The 19,744-nt window shown below is 40.4% G+C and overlaps 1 protein-coding gene across 1 annotated transcript in view; it reads right to left on the reverse strand.

Annotated features, from left to right (window-relative positions):
- LOC124556276 (muscle M-line assembly protein unc-89-like) overlaps positions 1–19,130 on the reverse strand; it is a 135,654-nt gene extending 116,524 nt beyond the window's left edge. The window contains exon 1 of the mRNA XM_047130260.1: positions 19,031–19,130. The gene's annotated coding sequence lies outside the window, so the exon portion shown is untranslated. The remainder of the gene's footprint in view (positions 1–19,030) is intronic.
- Positions 19,131–19,744: the final 614 nt, after the last annotated feature.

Below are 19,744 nucleotides of genomic sequence, written 5' to 3' on the forward strand. Positions count from 1 at the left end.
CAGATAAATTAATTTTTAGTTCAAACCACAAACTCACTATTCGACGGTAAATTCCGTACCTTAAAACATTAGTGCACAGATGAAATCGAATATAAAACAAGACACAAATGTCTATGGACTTCTAATCATACCAATTTCTTGCGATAATGTAATTTTTACCCGCTTATGTAGTGAGTGAAAATAAAATCTTGAGCCCCTACCGGACAGTTCCCTCTACTGGACTTCTGATGGTCCATTGTAATCTTTAGGAAGAATGTTTTTGCTGTTTACGCGAAAATATAAAGAACGTATATTAACAGGTGAAACTTCTGACGTACCATCGGAAATGGCTAGCGTTATTTGTTTGTTTTATGAATCCAAATTAATTTATTAACTACGAGCAATAGACGCGGTAGCGTCCCTAAATGACAACTGTGATAACTGGACTTTCAGCAAGATTTTTCGGTCAATATGTCTACAACAGTTAACTTTTAGCTCACTTCCGGGTACAATTTTAGATCCTAGTTTTCGTATCCCGCGGTGTGTTAAACACTTTCCGCAGGGCGAGTCTTTAATCATCTTCAGCTGTTTTGTTATTTTATGATGAAATTGGGACTCATTAGAAGTAGATAATGCCGTATATTTGTAAAATCTAGATTAAATATTGATGTACAATCAAACATAAAATGACGTAAATGCTATATCTAAAAATCAAACGCTATGCGGACACAACAGTAACAGCCACATGCACGACAGACGTTAGTATTAAACTTATGCGATTAAATACGTTCACTGAAATGTACTAAAATGCCAAGCAGAGTAAGTGAAGATCAGTTGACTTGTAACGGCCAGGTCTCGCAATATCTTCTAGATATATACGTAAATGTTATTCCTATGCTTTGCTCACTTTATTAAAGCGGAAAGCAATACCAACCAGCCTTCAAAGACTATTGGTCAGGAAGCAACAGGAGACTATAATTTCTGCAAATAGATAGGAATCTTACAATACCTTTCTTCATAACGTCAGTTAATCAGTTACCGATAATTTAAAGCCACGTATGTATAGAAGTTTCATTTTGCATTTTTATACTAGATGCTGATATCTGCATTTTAATGACTGACATCTTAAGTACAGGAAAGACACAATGACTGATGTGATGTTATATATGTAGCATTTTATGAATTCAGAACACAATACTAACGTGACACATAAATATAAACGAGCATAAGAATTGTTAGACACTCTTTGAACGGTACAGACATCGTTATCAGATCAGTCAAAGATATAATGGGCCAACTGAATTGTTCAATTTGATCATTCGGTACCGAATACTATACGATAGGAGTTCAATTAGTCATTGATTATAAAATAAGGTATTTAAAAGATAAAATAAAATCGCGACGTGCGTCATTGCCCTAGTCTAGAAATTCTCTTTTGCTTGTGTAAGAATATCAGAGGACGTAGCAATCAATGACAGACATCGTAGCGGCTATGCAGTTTCTACATTGCTCAGTCCATGGTAAGTGATTTTTATACGTCTGAACACTACCATTCCCACTTTATCGTTCTTATGCACATTTACTTTATATTACCTATCACGTTTACTATTTCCAGTTTACGTAAATGTTGAAGTCATCAGCATAATCATCATAAATGAAAAGGAGAGGATATAATGGTTCTAATATCCTGGGGTCAGCGGAATTTTAATACTGTGAAATGCAAAAGGTGATAATATAGTAGTTGATATCTGTAGATGTGCCACAACATATGCTTCCGAGCTCCCTCTTTCGAATGTCTGTAACTATAGTGGCTTCCTTAAATTGTGTTCCCAATTGTCGTCTCTTCTTCTGGTGAGAGATATTTCCATATGTATCTTAACCTCTCATAGCTTACTTAGATTATTTGAACTACGCACTTTCATCTGTCCATTACATATTTTAGAGTTTTATGCAGCATATGTTCGATTCCGCGACTGAATTGCCATAATATTTTACTACCTCACGAAGGACCTGGGTTTGATTCTCTATCTCGCCAAGCTTCGAAGGACTAATTAAAGAGCTACATGAAGGAGAATAGCTGCTCCTCTGGATTCGAGCACCAACGACACGGAGTTGGGCGTGCTGACCAGTGAACTCTACAACACTACTTTATCAAGGCACTTTACACATAGTATTATGTAATACAACGAAGTTTAGTTGTAATTAGTTAATATAGTATTATATTTCGACATTTTTAATGATTTCAGTTTTCCTTTTTACCGCAGCATTCCAACACAGCCTTTAAATCAAACTTTAATTGATCACTAAATGTTTATGAAGTTCTGTTTCTAGTTATAAATTTTAATTATGAACCTTTAAGTCTTCCTTAAGCCGTCTACATGTTCATTGAACCATGTTTTATGAGGATCCAAGGTTGATGAACAATTCTTACCAATGCATCGGACGGGGTTTTGTATGCCGTCAGTTACATCACAGAATTATTCTAACCAGTCAGTTGGGCGTTAGTCATCCCCAATATCAGATTTGTGAGAACGTTCCATCGTATACAATTTCAAATGGACGCGACTAAATATTTGACCCTTTTGACAAATCACGATTTCTCGTTGACCTTGTAGCAAAACAATAACTGATGTCTGCGGCTGTTTACGCTTATTATATATGTTTACACTGACAGTCAACTGTCAGTCCTTTGTTACAAGCGTTGATTATCTGTAATTTTTGGTATATTTTGCAAAAATCTTCTCACAACAGTACCTCTACATTTACAACAGCGTCGTCCACGAACAATGTCAGAGAATAATTGATGCAATGTAAATAGTTTTTTTACATACGAAGGAAAGGATCCATCTTACCTCCTTATAGTATGCCCATCACTTAACTGCTTATGAGAAATGTGCAGCTTAAATAACGAAACTTTGATAACTTTTTATCATTTGCTAAGTAATCTTTCCACATTCTCTTCATCCATAGAGATAATGGCAGCCATCACACTTTCAGTATATGAAAGTTGTGTTTTTATCGACTGCTTTCATATAATAGTATAAATAAAGCCGTTTCGAGGTCACAGATGCGCAGTCATTAGAAGACATTAATCCGGGCATCACACTGTCAAATTATCTTTATAATAAATGCAGACAAATACGAAAATGGGCCTAAGAGTTGTGACATTTCATCAATATTCCAATCTTGTAATAAGAACTTACGAATGTTCCCGTTATTAAATCTCTCAGTTTAATAAGTTACTGTAAACAACAGTAAGCACAGTATCCTGGAAAGCTTCGTGGAAATGCAAATCGCATTTTATAGTCGTAGCAGCTCAATTACGAACGTCTATTTACTAGGTCGTGGCTCCCATTACGACTCTGACGCGTCTTGGAATGGACTCCACGAGGCCCTGTATTATGAGCCACGTTGCTCCATGACCAAGACGGCAGTAGCGATCCAGATGTGCTCAACAGGGTTGAGGTCAGGTGACCTCCGTAGCTGCAAAGGATAAAAGGCTCGTGGACTGGTTACACGCTGTCTACATAAAGGTGACTAGTAGGTTCTGTCCGATTACGTTATCAATGGGGTGATTTGCACACGATTTGTAATTTAGGATTTTGTCCTTTGCTGTGGAACGGAAAATAAGTGCTTACTCCTTTTACCTGTTTCACTATCCTGTCACACGAAGTATTATAGTTTCAAAAATAATTACCTGGCATTATTCCCTAGCATTTTAAGGTTTATGTTCATTTCCTACTGACTTCTCTTACATATTATTCTTGTCTTAACTGCTAATCCTTAAATATACACTAAATGTTTAGCAATTTTCACTGTCACTTTATTATGCGACCTGTAGCATAATTATGCAGAGTATTAGTAGACAGTATGCTACTTGATATTTCATTTTTTTATATAAACTTATTTCGGCTTTATTGCTTTCATCAGTACATCTGCTGACAATCTCTTTTATTTATATTTTTCGTAATATATATCCGCCCCCGGTAGCTGAGTAGTCAGCGCGACAGAATGTCAATTCTAAGCGCCGGGGTTCGATTCCCGGCTGGGTCGGAGATTTTCCCCGCTCAGGGACTAGATGTTGTGTTGTCCTAATCATCATCATCATTGCATCCCCATCGACGCGCAAGTCGCCGAAGTGGTGTCAAATCGAAAGACTTGCACCCGGTGAACGGTCTACCCGACGGGAGGCCCTAGTCGCACGACAATCGTAATATACGTATAATTTATAAAGGTTTTTTACATTGGATATTCACGTCCTGACGGTGTACACGGACATATGTCAACTTTGTGCAAACTATTACTGCTGTCCGTAGTAACATTTTTTCCGTAACGTTGTAAAATTGTTCGATGATAATAGGAATAACTGATAACCAAAACACCAGAGATTACAAACACATTAATAACATTATCATAGAAACAGGACCCGCAACAACATAAATATCTTTTAGTAAACAAGTAGATGACGCACTTGAAATTCTACGACTGTCAAAATAATAAAAAAACGTATTATAATATACGTGCAACATAAAATAATCGGCCCGCCGGGGTGACCGTACGGTTCTAGGCGCTACAATCTGGAACCGCAGAACCGCTACGGTCGCAGGTTCGAATCCACCCTCGGGCGCGGATGTGTGCGATGTCCTTCGGTTAGTTAGGTTTAAGTAGTTCTAAGTTCTAGGGGACTGATGACCTCAGAAGTTAAGTCCCGTAGTGCTCAGAGCAATTTTTTTAAAAAAAATAATCGAACATATCGACAGAACATCCCATATAAAGAAGACTCGAAGGAACCTTAATCCTTATTCGTTACTAGAAGTACGAATAAAGATCAGTATAAAGAAGTCACTCTTAGCTGCCCCTTGTAACTGCAGTTTTAATGGTAATAACCGTGACTTGCAATTTAATGAGTAGCATGAACAGAGAAGTTACCTTCAATAATTCTTTTCTTTTACATATTGTCAAGAACGAAGTTGCAAAACAACAGTACTTAAGTTGACTACGTACAGGTAAATTTCGCCTTCCCTAATACGTTTTATACGTAACACTTCATGTAGCGGCCGTGCGGTTCTAGGCGCTACAGTGTGGAACCGAGCGACCGCTCCGGTCGCAGGTTCGAATCCTGCCTCGGGCATGGATGTGTGTGATGTCCTTAGGTTAGTTAGGTTTAATTAGTTCTAAGTTCTAGGCGACTGATGACCTCAGAAGTTAAGTCGCATAGTGCTCAGAGCCATTTTTTGAACTTCATGTAGCGACTGGAAATAGAAAATCCGGGTGTTACATAACCTAGAAGTCTATTAACGATTTCAGGAAACATCAGTAACATATTTCGTATTTTCATCGGCTAATACCCCCAGCAAAACCTTTGAAGTACCGGTTTGCTTCTTCTTGGCAACGGCAAACATACCAAAGTGTTTCCCTCGTGAATTACAAATATGCTGGCGTGCAAGAGGGCCTATAAACACGCGGAAAACGTATCCACAGGGACGCAAACTGACGAGGAACAGCATCTCCCTAGAACGTATATGTGTCTGAATCGTTTGAGCTGCTGTTTGCCTGTTACCAGTCAAGCTGTATACTTTTTAATTCACTAGCTTTTTGGTCACCCGTCAAAGGCTCGATTCCGCAAGTATGAAGAGGGATGAAGCTCTTCAGAGAGATGTATCGAATGAAATTAATGTAACTTTCAAGAATGGAAAATCAAAATCATCCAATGATGAGCTCACAACTTCAAACTAGAGTCACCCGCTCCTAGCATATGACATTAGCAGCAGCTAAATTTTTAATTCGTGGAGGAAAGGTCTTTCTTTTTGAAAGTCTCTAATATCGGTGAAAGAAAGTATGGAGCTGTTACAGCCCGCGATCAGAGGGTGTTTGAGAACAAATGGGGAATACTGGAAAATTAAAAGGTTTGTGTTCTGGTATCGTAACAGTACCAGCAGCTCAGTGTATGTACTCTTACAATATTAAGCTCAGGAGATCTACATTTCATCACTTTATTTTATATTTTTTTGCTGTGGTCCGCACTACAATCGTAATATATTTATGAGATTACAATATTTTCGTCACAGAAATGTAGAAATATGATGTTCACCTCTCTGATACTCTTCAAATCGTATGTGCAGATGTGAACTATGATGACGTCAAATATTATGGCGCCTTGTGTAATGATGTAAGATTATGGAATGTAATAAGGCTTTTCTAAACCACCTGAAAATCACTTGTGTAGAGAAACTGTTTAAAGAATAAAACTGCCCGTAACTTACAGAGAGAAACCTGACTCGTCTGATTGGATAATGTGTTTATAGGTACCTACAGTCCACTTTTGGCATCTCCAGATTCACTGTATCCTGGAAGCTTATTCAGTCTGGAGTGAACAAGGGTCTCTAATATGGAACTTGGCTCCAAATCTCGATATGATTCCATTAACTGTACAGATTGCGTCCTGGAAAAGTTATTAAAGAACCAGGGACGACTTACTCCATCGACTTATTCCTCTCAGGCAAACTGATTTAAGCTGTAGCTGTTTGTTACTGTGGTGACCGCATCTTACGGCCACAATCCTTAGACCATGAAGTCTGCTGTTGCCAGTAAACCCGTGGAATAGTTCATAGCGATAGACCAACGAAACCTGCCAGCTGCCCCGTAGTAGGACGCTCGGTGCGTCCGAGTGCAATCACCCTTTTTGGAACAGTACCATGTCGGCCTTACACTTGACAAAGTATTGTGATCGATGTTCTACCCTCGCCGAGCACTTGAGTTTCACTTTCCCTTCTTCTAATCGACCTTTAAGTGTCTGCAGCAGGCTTTAGTTTCGACATGCTAGGTGGTGAAATATTTATATGGCGATTTTACGTTAGATGCTTCAGCGAAGCTTGTGTATATGTGTTGTTTCAGTGCCTTGTATTTCAGTAAAGAGGCCCTCTGAACGGTTTTATACCGAACTAAACGATTTTCATATTTTTATACTCGATTTCATTACTTGATGTGTTTGATAAGAGAATTTAACACTTCCTTATTAGTTAAGTTTTATAATTATATGCTCTTGTATTTGAAATTTCTTTAAGTTGTGTGATCTCAGGATTAAGTGATGGACAAATTGTACTTCTGTTCAACGAAAACAAGGACGTATTTATCGGCATCAAATACCAAGGGAACATAGCTCGTTACAGTCATAGCTAGATCACATGTCACTACCTCACATTTCTCGGAGAACGTAATATCTTCGTACCGACATTACACACATTTTTCGCTGTTGAATCGCTATCACTGGAGCTAGCAGAATAAATTGTTGGGCGTGTCACAGGTTTTCTTTGTAAGTAAATGGTATGAGTAAGACAGTCCTGACTTAAGCATAATAATCATAATGAAATATGGTAGGAAAGACAGTGAATGACATGTGTCAAGTCAGCGAAAAACAAGAATTAAGAACTTAGCGCATAAAGAATTCTCCAAGACACATTAAACGGTACTTACAACTGTCAGTTGATTGGTCGTCGAATATTCCACGTATAGCAGCTTAAAAGACATTCAGTTTTCTGTCACCATTTGTCGCGAGACGAAATTCAGTCTAACGCGTTTAACACATGTTTGTCGCTCAGTGTCCGCCGGTCGTATGGCATTATTCGCTGGGAAACCCCCTCTTGTGCAAGTGTTTTTGTTTGACGCCACTTCGCCGACTTCCGCCTCGATAAAGATGAAATGAAATGTTTTGAACGGTACAAATATCCAGTCTCCGAGCCAAGAAAATCTCTGACCCGACAGGGAATCGAGTCCAGGACCCCGCGATCTAGATGTAGCAATGCTAACCATTAAACAACGACCTGCGAACGACAGGGTACTCATTATCAACAAATGAAAGTTATCTTTCACCACCGACGCTGTTCGTTTGTGGAAAGAGCGAACATGTTGAGATATATGTGTTAATTAATAAAACGGAAGAGCTAGGCTTCATAAAATGTTCACGTTTCGTTTAGGTGTGCCCAGAAGATCGCTTGTTAAAGAATTATGTGATTGGTTGGCGAAAAGGAACCCAATCTTCTCCAAGCTATACATACTTCTGTAATTACGCTGTGTCTCCTCAGCCAGGGAAAGACCTCATTTAATTAACGGAACTGTTTCTTTAGGTCCTCTCACTGTAATTTCGCCGCAGAGAAGTGAAGGATAGTAAGTTACCTCTCATAAATTCGCATTTTGTATTTACACCGATGAATTACTAAAAGTAAGTAACAGGAAGATGTAATTATTTTATAAAAGTTACTTTTTAACCTTTAGGAAACGAGCTTCGTAACGCAATGATTGCACATTGAACTATAATGAGATAAATATTTCGATTTACTTCCTGTAATTTCAGTGTTTACATTCAACTGTGATCAAATTAGAAGAGGATAAGCTGACTGAAGGGCGACTTCCAGAAAAATTTATCCTTTGCATATGGGAAAATTGTATAAATCTTGAAGTCTATCGATATTTATGTCGATAAGTCACATTCATCCTTCACGTCAATTGGATATAGAGGAACTATTAACAGCTTCCCTTTGACGGGAGAAGTGAGGCTACGGTTGGGGATTAGCTTATCTCACATTTCTACGTGAATTTTTGTAACACATGTTTGGTGGGTTCCACTTTTAATTCGTAATTTTGTGGCTTATTTTAGTGTTTCACCATTTAATTCCCAGCCGACGCAAGCTGTAAAGAGAAGGACCACTCTTGCTCGTGCCCAGTGGACAACCGGGAGGAATGTGATAACGAGCATGATGGAAGAGTGTAGCCATTTCACCACTAATACTTTGGAAAATGATAGATGACTTAAATTAAAGAGGTTAACTAGCATTAGTGGCTCTCAAAGAGATCGCTTACATGTGTTGATCGTTTCTGTGTACAGGACATTGTAATACGTCCAACCAACCTTTTCAAAGGCGAATTATGAAACCAAAATATTCTTCCTCAAAATATTATAATGCTTTTTAGAGGAAACATCTGATAATGTACGCAATGTAGGAACAATGCAGTATGAGGAAGGTTGTTTCACTTTATCCCAGTGCTCACAAACATAAAAGGGTTCGGTTTTCGTTCAGATATAATTAGAAGATTGCGTGTTAAAGAACTATGTGTCTGGTCGGTAAACAACTAACTTGCTGTCAGTGAATGGTAAATTTTTACTTCCTATTACGGATGATATCGAGTTCGGGCCGCATCAGTTCCATTCGTTGCACTGTTTAAAGTTCATTGATTTAATTCTTAATTTGTGTGCCAAACGAGGAATACCTCAAAGCGTGCAAGCAGACTGCATTTCCCAGTGTGAGCGAGATCGGGCAGAAATACTACCACTGATGATGTTTTATTTCAATAAAATGAAATGCGTTTGGTAATTAAAAACACATGTTCTTGTAGTTGCTAAGACGGATTTTAAGGCCGGCAGGAGTGGCCGTGCGGTTCTAGGCGCTACATTCTGGAACCGAGCGACCGCTACGGTCGCAAGTTCGAATCCTGCCTCGGGCATGGATGTGTGTGATGTCCTTAGGTTAGTTAGGTTTAATTAGTTCTAAGTTCTAGGCGACTGATGACCTCAGAAGTTAAGTCGCATAGTGCTCAGAGCCATTTGAACCATTTTGAACGGATTTAAAATACCGCGATAATCATTGATGTAAGCTTACTTAGTCCCACACATGAACTAATTCAGAAACGAAACTCTAACTAGCTTCCGCACTTTATTCGTGACACATATAATCATACATATAATGTATATAATTTACACATATGATCATACATAGAATTCGATGCAGTTACAATCACCAAATATGAGGCAACAGTAATGCTAAGAGAGAAATCCTCAGCTGCCACCACAATTAGACACTCGCTTGTAGCCGGCCGGGGTGGCCGAGCGGTTCTAGGCGCTAAAGTCTGGAACTGCGCGACCACTACGGTCGCAGGTTCAAATCCTGCCTCAGGCATGGATGTGTGTGATGTCCTTAGGTTAGTTAGGTTTAAGTAGATCTAAGTTCTAGGGGACTGATGACCTCGGAAGTTAAGTCCCATATTGCTCAGAGCCATTTGAACCAACTCGCTCGTAGCCGGAAGGTCGAAGTATTCTGAACGTACCCCGAGTCGCCGCTACTTTGTTACATCTATTAGACGCAACTAACGTAGGTGGTCCCGTGAAGCTGGCCTGCGAGGAGACGGCCTGCAGAACATGAAAGGGTAATCTGCGGATTCCAAGCCCTTGCTGCGAAAGAGGGAAGCAGACGTCGCGTGTTTTAGAGACCAGATTACAAGGACAGAATATTCATGGAACCCGTGGCCATTGCATAACAAGAAATTTACCTCCTTCAGTCACTGTTGTGGATCAAGATGTTCAGTTGCCCGATATATGCACAATTACTGCCGTGCGTTATCTGTACAGTGTCCTAGATCTTACGTTAACTGACAGTGTCTTTAAATGAAAACTGCAGCACGAGCTCAGCAGCAAAACACCACACACTCAAAGTTGTTTGATTAAATTATAAACGTTATTCAGAATTAATTCCATTAGCTGCAATACATGTTTCTGAACTCGGAATGAAATGAGTGCGGACATTCTGTAGCGTGTTCGCACTAATTACAATTATAGCTACACGGAGGAGTGCTGTTTAGTCAGACACGGTGCCTGGCTTGTTGCTGCAATAAACTAATGACTTAACATGAACCCGCGGGAAGAAATCCATACCTCACAGGCCACCGAATGGAAACATCACATCCAGTCCACTCGTCATTTACATAACGTCACAAAGCAGGCGCCCGCTGCGCGGCACATTATCTTTTTGGATCTACAGCATTGTTAACGTTAAACATGGATATCTTTACAAAATAAAATTCTGTTAACTACTTCCGGTTATGCGATATAATTTATCAGTGCTGTATGTGAATCCCTAAAATGCAGTGTGCTTACTTCGCGAACTTTATTGGATTTGTTATCGCGAGTAGTGGATCGTGTGACGTTTTGCGAGATCTCGTCGTGAAGAAATTTCCGAACCCCTCAATATTTTCTTAATTTTTGATGTTTTTATTCGATAAAATATATAGAATTTTCTAAATGTATATGTAAATAGTGCGTGTCAATATAATCACTGTGCGCATTGAGGGATTCGTTTCCGTACTGAACCATCTTATCCAAACTTCCCGAAAGAAATTCGTGAAACATAGGTAACTATGCCAACTCGGTGATACGGGAGGTTGCCTTCCGTTCATGCAATGATTCGAGGTCCCGATCAATCGTCAAGTCTGTAGCACATATGACTATTTTTTCTTGCAGAATATAGAGAACAATTAAACCCCCGATTCATTAAGGAGTCCAAGACCCATGTACAAAACGACTGCGAACATCCGGCTATTTTACAAACGATTTAACGTCTTAAATATTTGCCTTTAATCATATAAGAGAGAAAAAGGTTAGGAAAGGTTTTAAATTATGTTTTGAAGTTTGTTGGAAGTCACAAAGTGCTCTCATTATGAATCACCGGATGAATATAAACTGGGTAATTTGGGCTCCGTTTTAAACAAAAGCTAGTTTTTCGCCCATCCTAATGTCTGTGGCATCATATGTCCTGAAACATGTGTTAAGTTATAAGTTAAAACGTCGTTCCTAATACCGAACAACGAAAATGTAGTAAGCGATAAACTTTTTTCCTTTCTGCATTTCTTGGGGGGCGTAAGCAAGAAAAAGTTTCGTTAAAGTTTGAAATTGTGTGAAAACGTTTTTGGAGATAGGTAAGTACTCTCATTGTCAGATACTGGGTGAATGGAGTCCTTGAATTTACGCGCCGACAGTTATGCGGCCTCAAGTCAAACACGTAGTTTCTAACTATAATACTTATCTTCTTGTGTTAAACTTTCAACATCAGACTATACCTCTTGACGAGTAGATTATGATAACATTTAAAATTTTTAAATTCCGTCAGCAATTACGCGAAATACTAAAAATCAATTATTTTTTAAGCTTATTTCCTTACGGTATTACGCGATCATCAGATCTGAGTAGAGCACGGTTTATTATTTTTTACTTTGACCTACACATGCCTTAAAATTGTTTTATCAATCTCAGTGGGTTGTTTTACTACCTAGTTCTACCTTTGGTCGAATATATGACTGTCAGCTATTATGTGTGCAGGCTTACTTTTACCGCAGTTTATTGTTCAGCCCCATTCTTATAGTAAAAGTCATTTTATTGCCGTCTTATCCGGTGTGATTACACATGCCTTAGTTTTCGCTACCAAAAAAGTTTTCACTTACGTTCTCTTTTCTGCTGTTTGTGGCGGTGCTATTACCGTGACAAAGCATGGCACTACGTACAAAAGCAATGCTATGTTGTACACTTTACACTCGTATACGGCAACGATATTTATTATGTTAGAGACGATGTAGTGAAGCTTGCATCGAAAATTTTGTGAGCACCTCAGGATGTCGTTGTGGGCTCGCCACTCGTGTGGACATTCACTCCAAGTCAAGCTTCCTGATTTCACAGCGTCACTTAACAATCTTTTTGTTAGCGTCTCGAAACAGCATGGCAGTTCTATATTTTCATTCCCATAGTTTCGTAAAATTTGTCGCAAAACAAGTCCTTCGTTCAAGGTTTGAACTTACAGCTTATCTAACATTCTGGCGCCGTTGTTGTTTCTCTTTCACAAAGACTACGCGCCGAATAATGTGCTTTTCAACCTGTAACGGCGTGTACACTCTTTTCTTCTCGGTTAGAGTTTCTCAAACAAGAAGCGTCGATGCATGTGGAAAACCGCCGAAACTATACTTACTGAAGGGCTGTTGCTCGATCTCATCATTTCATCATCATTCATGAAAGTGGCAATATTGGACTGAGCAAAAGTTAGGAATTTGTACGGGCGCCGATAACCGCGCAGTTGAGTTCACCACAAACCAAACATCATCATCATCATCATCATCATCGATCTGAACACCCTGCTGGCTACCCTTGCAATTTCTTCTTAGTTAAAGATACTAGTATGTGGGAAAGTGTCTCGACTTATTCGTTTTCTTGAATGAAACAGGATGTCTAGAGTTGGGTAATCTTTTTAGAAAAACGCCAAGCTTCAAGATTTAATAATTGCGGAATACTGCCAAGGAATCCCATTTAGATAGAAAAATATGTCGGCTACTAAACTCCAAGCCACGATAAAATAAAGAAACGTCAATACACGCTTAGCCATCGAGACAATAGTCACGACTGAACTGAAAAACGAAGCAGTAATTCTTGTCATCTTTCCGAGTCCTCTTTTCGGATCATAGGATCACATGGTGCAGACATCAGCAGCTCTCAAGGTGAAGTGTCACTTACGCTGTGTACATTTCTGCGTTTGCCTATTGTACGAACTGTTCTGATTATGGCATCCAGTTCGACATTCAGGTGGTAGCACAAATTAGCATGTTTTAGAGATGATGTGGGTGTCAATGTTAAAAACGATTTCTCTCTTTCCTTTTTGTCCTAATAATTGTTGAATGGATTATTAACAGTTACCGTTGATTATTCTTTCACCGATATCGGGCATTTTCACACAACTTCTCCGTTGCTAAATAATTCCTTCAGTCCATCAGTTTCTTTATTCCTTTACTCTCCTTTTCTAAACAGCACTAATTCACTGTGATCTAATACCTCAATAAAATTACTAAATGCTCAACCTGTAAGTACCTAACTTACATTATACTGAAAACCACATCACCTACATTATACTGAAAACCACATCACCTACATTATAATGAAAACCACATCACCTACATTATAATGAAAACCACATCACCTACATTATAATGAATGAAATAGTATATTCGCAACAGGCAGACGGTGAGCATCAGAGCACTCCTTCGTTCCTTTATTCTTCGCCATTACATTCAAATAAAAATGTGTTATAGTGGCGTGTTTTTTTGTATAGCGGTAAGTTTAAAATAGATCCACAGAGTCTTCAAGCTAGGATGACCTAAATGAAGTTCATTTCAGTTAATTAGTGCTATTGGTACTGGTTTTAAATTTCAGCCGAGTAGGAGACCGTTGTGTGCGGAACCTAGCTCCTCCGAGCTATAAACCTTTTTACATCAATCGCTTCGTGGTCTTCTCGCGAAACAACTACGGCAATCAGTAATTTAACACACATAACGCCTCTAGGGCCGCTCATTGAACCAACAGTAAAGTGACTACTATAATTCTCTTCATCCCTGAGCTGCGCCGAACAGGGCGTGACTACAGCTTCGTCTCTGAGTAACACCACACCCAGTAATTTTAATAGAATAAATTTGTCGTATTATTCCCTGACCAATATCTTGATGTCTCGGCTCGCTTGATGAGAGATTCAAATTAACAATAAATCTAAATTAATGGTAAAATACAAAGAGTAGGCCTTCAGGAGGAAAAGCGAGGTCAACTATCAACCAGCTCTAGATTTCCCAATTTGCTGTTTTGTAACTGGTTTCGCTTGAGATCTGATTGCATATAATTTAGTTCTTACGTTCATTTGTCTTTGTTACCCATATTCATATTAAGCAGCAATACAGTTGACAGTAATATAAGGGCCTGCAGGCGAAGTATTAGATTGGAACGTATCTGCCCTACCGTGTTTCCAGTTTCCTTGTCAAAAAATTGTCTTTGTTTTGTATAGTGAGAACTGTGGCGCAAAGGAGATAGCTTTGGCTCATCTGCAATATTTTCCAGTAAAAAATCGTCTTGAAACACTGCTTGTAGCTTTGTGTAGTTAAATGTGCGATAGTTATTGATTACGTTCTCGTGTAGAGCGAACTTGTCTCATCACGCGAATGTACTGCAAGGAATAGTACTCACAGTTACAGTATACTATCGACCAATAAGCGAGGTAAAGTTTTTCCCCCTCTATGCATTTCTGAACCACAAATGACAAATATTGAGATGGGAAAGTCTGCACGGTAGGAAGTCGGTATGCATGCTACGGGGTGTCTTGACGCTTCTCTCAAGAGGCATGCGCTTCCCTTGATAGGCATTGTTCCTATAAACATCTAAGAGTACCTAAAATTTATGATCTGAGTGAAACTGCAAGATGAAATTTTATCCAGCTGCGCCTGATTGCCGGCCAGTGTGGCCATGTGGTTCTAGGCGCTTCAGTCTGGAACCGCGTGACCGCTACGGTCGCAGGTTCGAATCCCGCCTCAGGCATGGATGTGTGTGATGTCCTTAGGTTAGTTAAGTTTAATTCGTTCTAAGTTCTAGGCGACTGATGACCTCAGAAGTTAAGTCGCATAGTGCTCAGAGCCATTTGAACCATTTGCGCTTGATTGCACAATCAGGCCATCTCGAATTCGTCCGTGAGAGCGAATTTTAGCCCATTTTCTACATCATACAACGGAATGATGTGACAGTATGTACTTTTGGCGTCGTATGTTACGTTCACAGAGATGCATCGTAACAGACGCAGTGGTTGTAAGGCTTGAGAAGCCGAAAACCAATCGGAGCTTTGTTTACGGTAACTGGCAATAACTCTCACATCGAGAGACACACTGAATTTATGTCCTGATACGCTCTATTTACATTTCCTTGACAACCTAACATAGTTTTCCTAAAAATCGTAACGTTAGGCACATTCTTTAACTCACATATCCACTGAAATAGCGAAAGCTGTTCGCAATGTTTGCGAGGAGTAAGTTGTACATCTTGTGGAGACAATTTCTTCTCTTACTCCGAACCATTCCAGAGAGCACATGAACGGCATTTTTCGAGTTAACGCGCTTTCCGTAGTAGAATCGATTATAGTCTGACGTATGACCCGAGAATCGGAGTGCATATAGCGTCGTTCGCGTAGACCAATCGTTTCTGCAAGAGACGAATGAAGTTTAAACTTTCTATCGACAGAAGAAATTTGTTGTTGAGCTGACAAACCCATAAAGGCATATATTCCAGACCTAACATCAACATAACTTGAAATAAGAACAACACTGTTATCCGTTTAAACTCACTCATTCACTAAGTAGATGCACGAGGATCTTTCTTTGACCAATTCACTTGTGTAGAATGAGCGATATAAGACTGAACGTTCATCCAGAGTACAAATTTATGACGTCCAGCATTTCATTGACCTGTGATGTAAACATTTCGGTAGCGAGGAGAACACAGTAGAGTATACGATTTACATCAGATTTATTTCTAAACAAATAATACAATCTTTTGTGGCTACAGGCAGTTCTTCATAGTCCTTTGAGACCTGAAGTTTTAATTGAGGGCTTCCAGCTTGGTGGCGCTGGGGTTGCTTTTCCCGCTCGTGCGAATCTGGCGTGCAGAAGGAATCTCGCGCAAATGCACCAAAGACGCCAAGACTAACATCTATAGAAAGCACTTTTATGTAACTCAGCTACAGAGAATGTTTCTAAGCGTAGGCTACTTTCTTAGGTGGCTTAGGTTACTTGATAATTTCAACCTGTTTATTTTTCTCATCCTGTACACCATTCCCTGCAACCATCGTGCGAGTATGCTTTTTAGAAAGCTTTGTGAGGCATATTTTAGTGTTTTGTTACAATTAATTTATTTCTCACCCTTCTGTTTCATATAAACAGCGCTGACGGGAGGAAAACGGAATCTAAATGATCAAAATGCGTGGGATGAGGCTGCCTCCACTCTCCACGTTCCGCAGATATAATTTTTCCCAGAATGTTGCAAATGCTTTCGTATCAGTTATCTGTCATACACTATCGGTCCGTCTTTTATTCCGTTTAATTTCATCTACGTGACTCAACGAGATTACTCCGAGCTAAGGCAATGGACATGCAGCCTGGAGGAACAGGGTTGAAGTCCCTGTCCAGCCATTCAGATTAAGATTTTCGGTTGTTTACGTATACCAGTTAAGGCGAATGTTGGGATGGCTCCGCTGCGCAAGACATAGCCGAGTTCCTTCTCCATCCCTATCCTATTTAAGCTTGTACCTCGTCTCCCATGACCACGAGTCGATGGGTCATTACATCCTTGTTTTTCTTTCTTTCTTTAATGAGATCAAACCCCGATCATTAGAACAGAAATCGAGTATTGGCAGCACGCGCTTCGTATACGGTGCACTTTCGAATAGCGCATCCAGTGACTGGATCCATGGTATTATTCATATGTCGCAGTTACATTCGATTCCGTTATTTCTACAAGTTCATTGTTCCTCTAAACTTGAACCGCACCAGCTCTGTGACATATATTACAAATTTGACTTTACAAATGATTATCTTAGTCACGATTGCCGAGAATTGCATCATTACACTTTTCATCGGAAGCCACCATCTCGCGATTTCTCAGTGATGTAGACGCACTTGTATAAATACAACACGAGTATCTTTAATGATTCACAATTTTATATTCGTTAAATGCCCTGTAACTTGTAAAGAGTTACCGTTACCAGTAGGAGGGCTCGGCGAAATGCACGATGCTATGCACTGTCTTCCTTTGAGCAGTGGCTATCAGTCACTGGAAACTTCACAAGGCGAGAGTTTTAGCGTGTGTAGGTTTGTGTGTCACACGAGATCTGTAAGTAGTCCGTGGCACGAACCTACAGCGACACGCCCTAGATTTATTTTTAAACAGCTGAACCATCGAAAATCTGTTTCAACGCTTTTAGAACTAGGTAGTCACTGTTTATTTCTGTAGGGGATCCTGAAGACGGACGAATTGTCAGCAGCTGGAGGTAACCAGAGGGTGCTTCCACGGCGAAGCTGGGCTCCTCAGACTGAGAGAATCCGTTGCGTAACACAGACCCTGGGGAGCACAAGGCGGTGCCGAAGGACGCCACAGGCCTTCCTCGTCTTCGCCCCAGATGCACTGTTCACACACATTTCTTGACAGTTTCACTTTCTATGGGAATGTCTGCATTACAAGTGGAGCCTTCTGCACGATTTTTATCACGAAAACTTCAGTCTGTGCAGGTATTCAATTCTTTTACCAATAATCGATTTTTTGGATACAAAAAAAATTTACTTCAGCGACGACAAGATGCACGCAGAAAGAAATATCTGTACGACACACTGAACCTACTCTTCTTCCTGGAGCATGAAACTATGGCGCTGTTATTTGACATTGAGTATCTATCAAATTAGGTATCACAGCAGTCTGATATCGATTGAGGTGCAGTTTTCACGTAGTCCAAAAGTAACACTTCCAGATCACACATTTCTTCCATATTGGCTCGCTGACTTAATATTCTACGATCTTTACTAATGGAAATGCGTAAGTGAGGGTGGTGCACGGCCACTATACGCTAAACATTCTGGTCAATAATTTACCTACAAATCCACTCACAGCCAGCACATGTTTCTAGACATTCACACTTCTATAGCACTTTCCTTTGTGTTGATCTGAAATAAACACCACGATAAAGTCGTCAACACAGGGTTTTAAAACGCACTCACTACCAGTATTGCTCCGATAATGGAAAAAAATGTGAGGTTGGATGTTACGAGCAAGAGTAGCACATTTCTTAGTCATTTACGTGAACAAGATACTAAGTTAATTAGTTAATATGAGTTAAATCACAGAGAATTCTTCCATTTCACTCGATAGCTAAGTAGCGTACAAGTTAGTTATTAGGGAAAGCTTGCAAGGAAGACGGAGATATTACGGGAAAAAGCGGTGAGCGGGGCATGGATTTTCCTCTCCGCAGGCGCTCAAATTCATCTGTATCCGCTCAAGAGGGCGGGCCAATTGCCACAAAACTGTCGGGACTCAACAGCCTCGTGGAGACGTGGGTAACGTGCCCTGCAAAATCATACCATATTCCCACGTCACGGCACAGGACTCGGGATTCAGGTGAGTGAAGCAGCGGAGTGGAGTAGGATGCCACAGTAGCGTTTAACGATATCGACAAACAAAGAGAAAAAAAAAAAAGTTTTCATTCTCTCGCCGGAGAGCTGGCGATGCTAAGTGAGCACCACTACACAGGTTGCGGGAACATACAGAATGGCTCCAGAAAAGCGTTAGCTCCGGCACAGTCGCACAGGCATTATGGTGTGGCGTCCAGAGAGACAAGCACAAGCACAAGCACAGAGAAGCCGGTACTTATCGCGACGCGCACGCGGCACTCACACTGTGTCTCGGAACAGACGGCTGCGCTGTTCGGGAGGGCCGGCAGGCGTCTGTGAGCTGAGCGGCCGCTCGCCGGCTCGCCTCCTCGCGGCCCGCCTCTCCGCCGCGCCAGGAATAGCGCGTCGGCCCACGCGCGCCCAAAATTATTGTTGCTGCCTCATTAGCCGTGCGCTGGCATGCCTCGTGGCGTTTGTTTCGCGACGTTTGGTAACAAACAGCCGGCACGCCCCACACTTGGCTGCTCGTCATCGACGACTCACCGCCATCGACATCGGTCGAGGGTCGGCACCCCCCCCCCCCCCCCCTCATCTGACGACCACTTCCGCCCGCGTCGACCGAGCATCTAGCTCTCGTCTGCAAATTTTTGCAGCACTTTCTTTTCATTTTTCTATTCCTCTGAGGTTTTAATACGTTGATTACTCACAGGAAGAAAAGCCTTTTTATCCAAGGAGATTTGAATTGTATCTGGGCCACGTGACACCCAAATAATCACAAGCTAACCACTCTGATCGTTGAGTTCAATTCACAAGTACCTGGATGCGAAATTGTTACTAACTAGGAGCTGACGATGCTGAGTTACAGACTACGAGCAGGTAACACGAATATTATTTTTCAAAATTAATATTCTCTCCAAGATGTGATTCCTGACTCATTGAAGAGAACATTATACACACAGTATATGGGATAAATAAAACTATCTACGAAAAATTACAA

The sequence above is a fragment of the Schistocerca americana genome, chromosome X (assembly GCF_021461395.2).
Source record: "Schistocerca americana isolate TAMUIC-IGC-003095 chromosome X, iqSchAmer2.1, whole genome shotgun sequence".
Classification (NCBI taxonomy): Eukaryota; Metazoa; Arthropoda; class Insecta; order Orthoptera; family Acrididae; genus Schistocerca; species Schistocerca americana.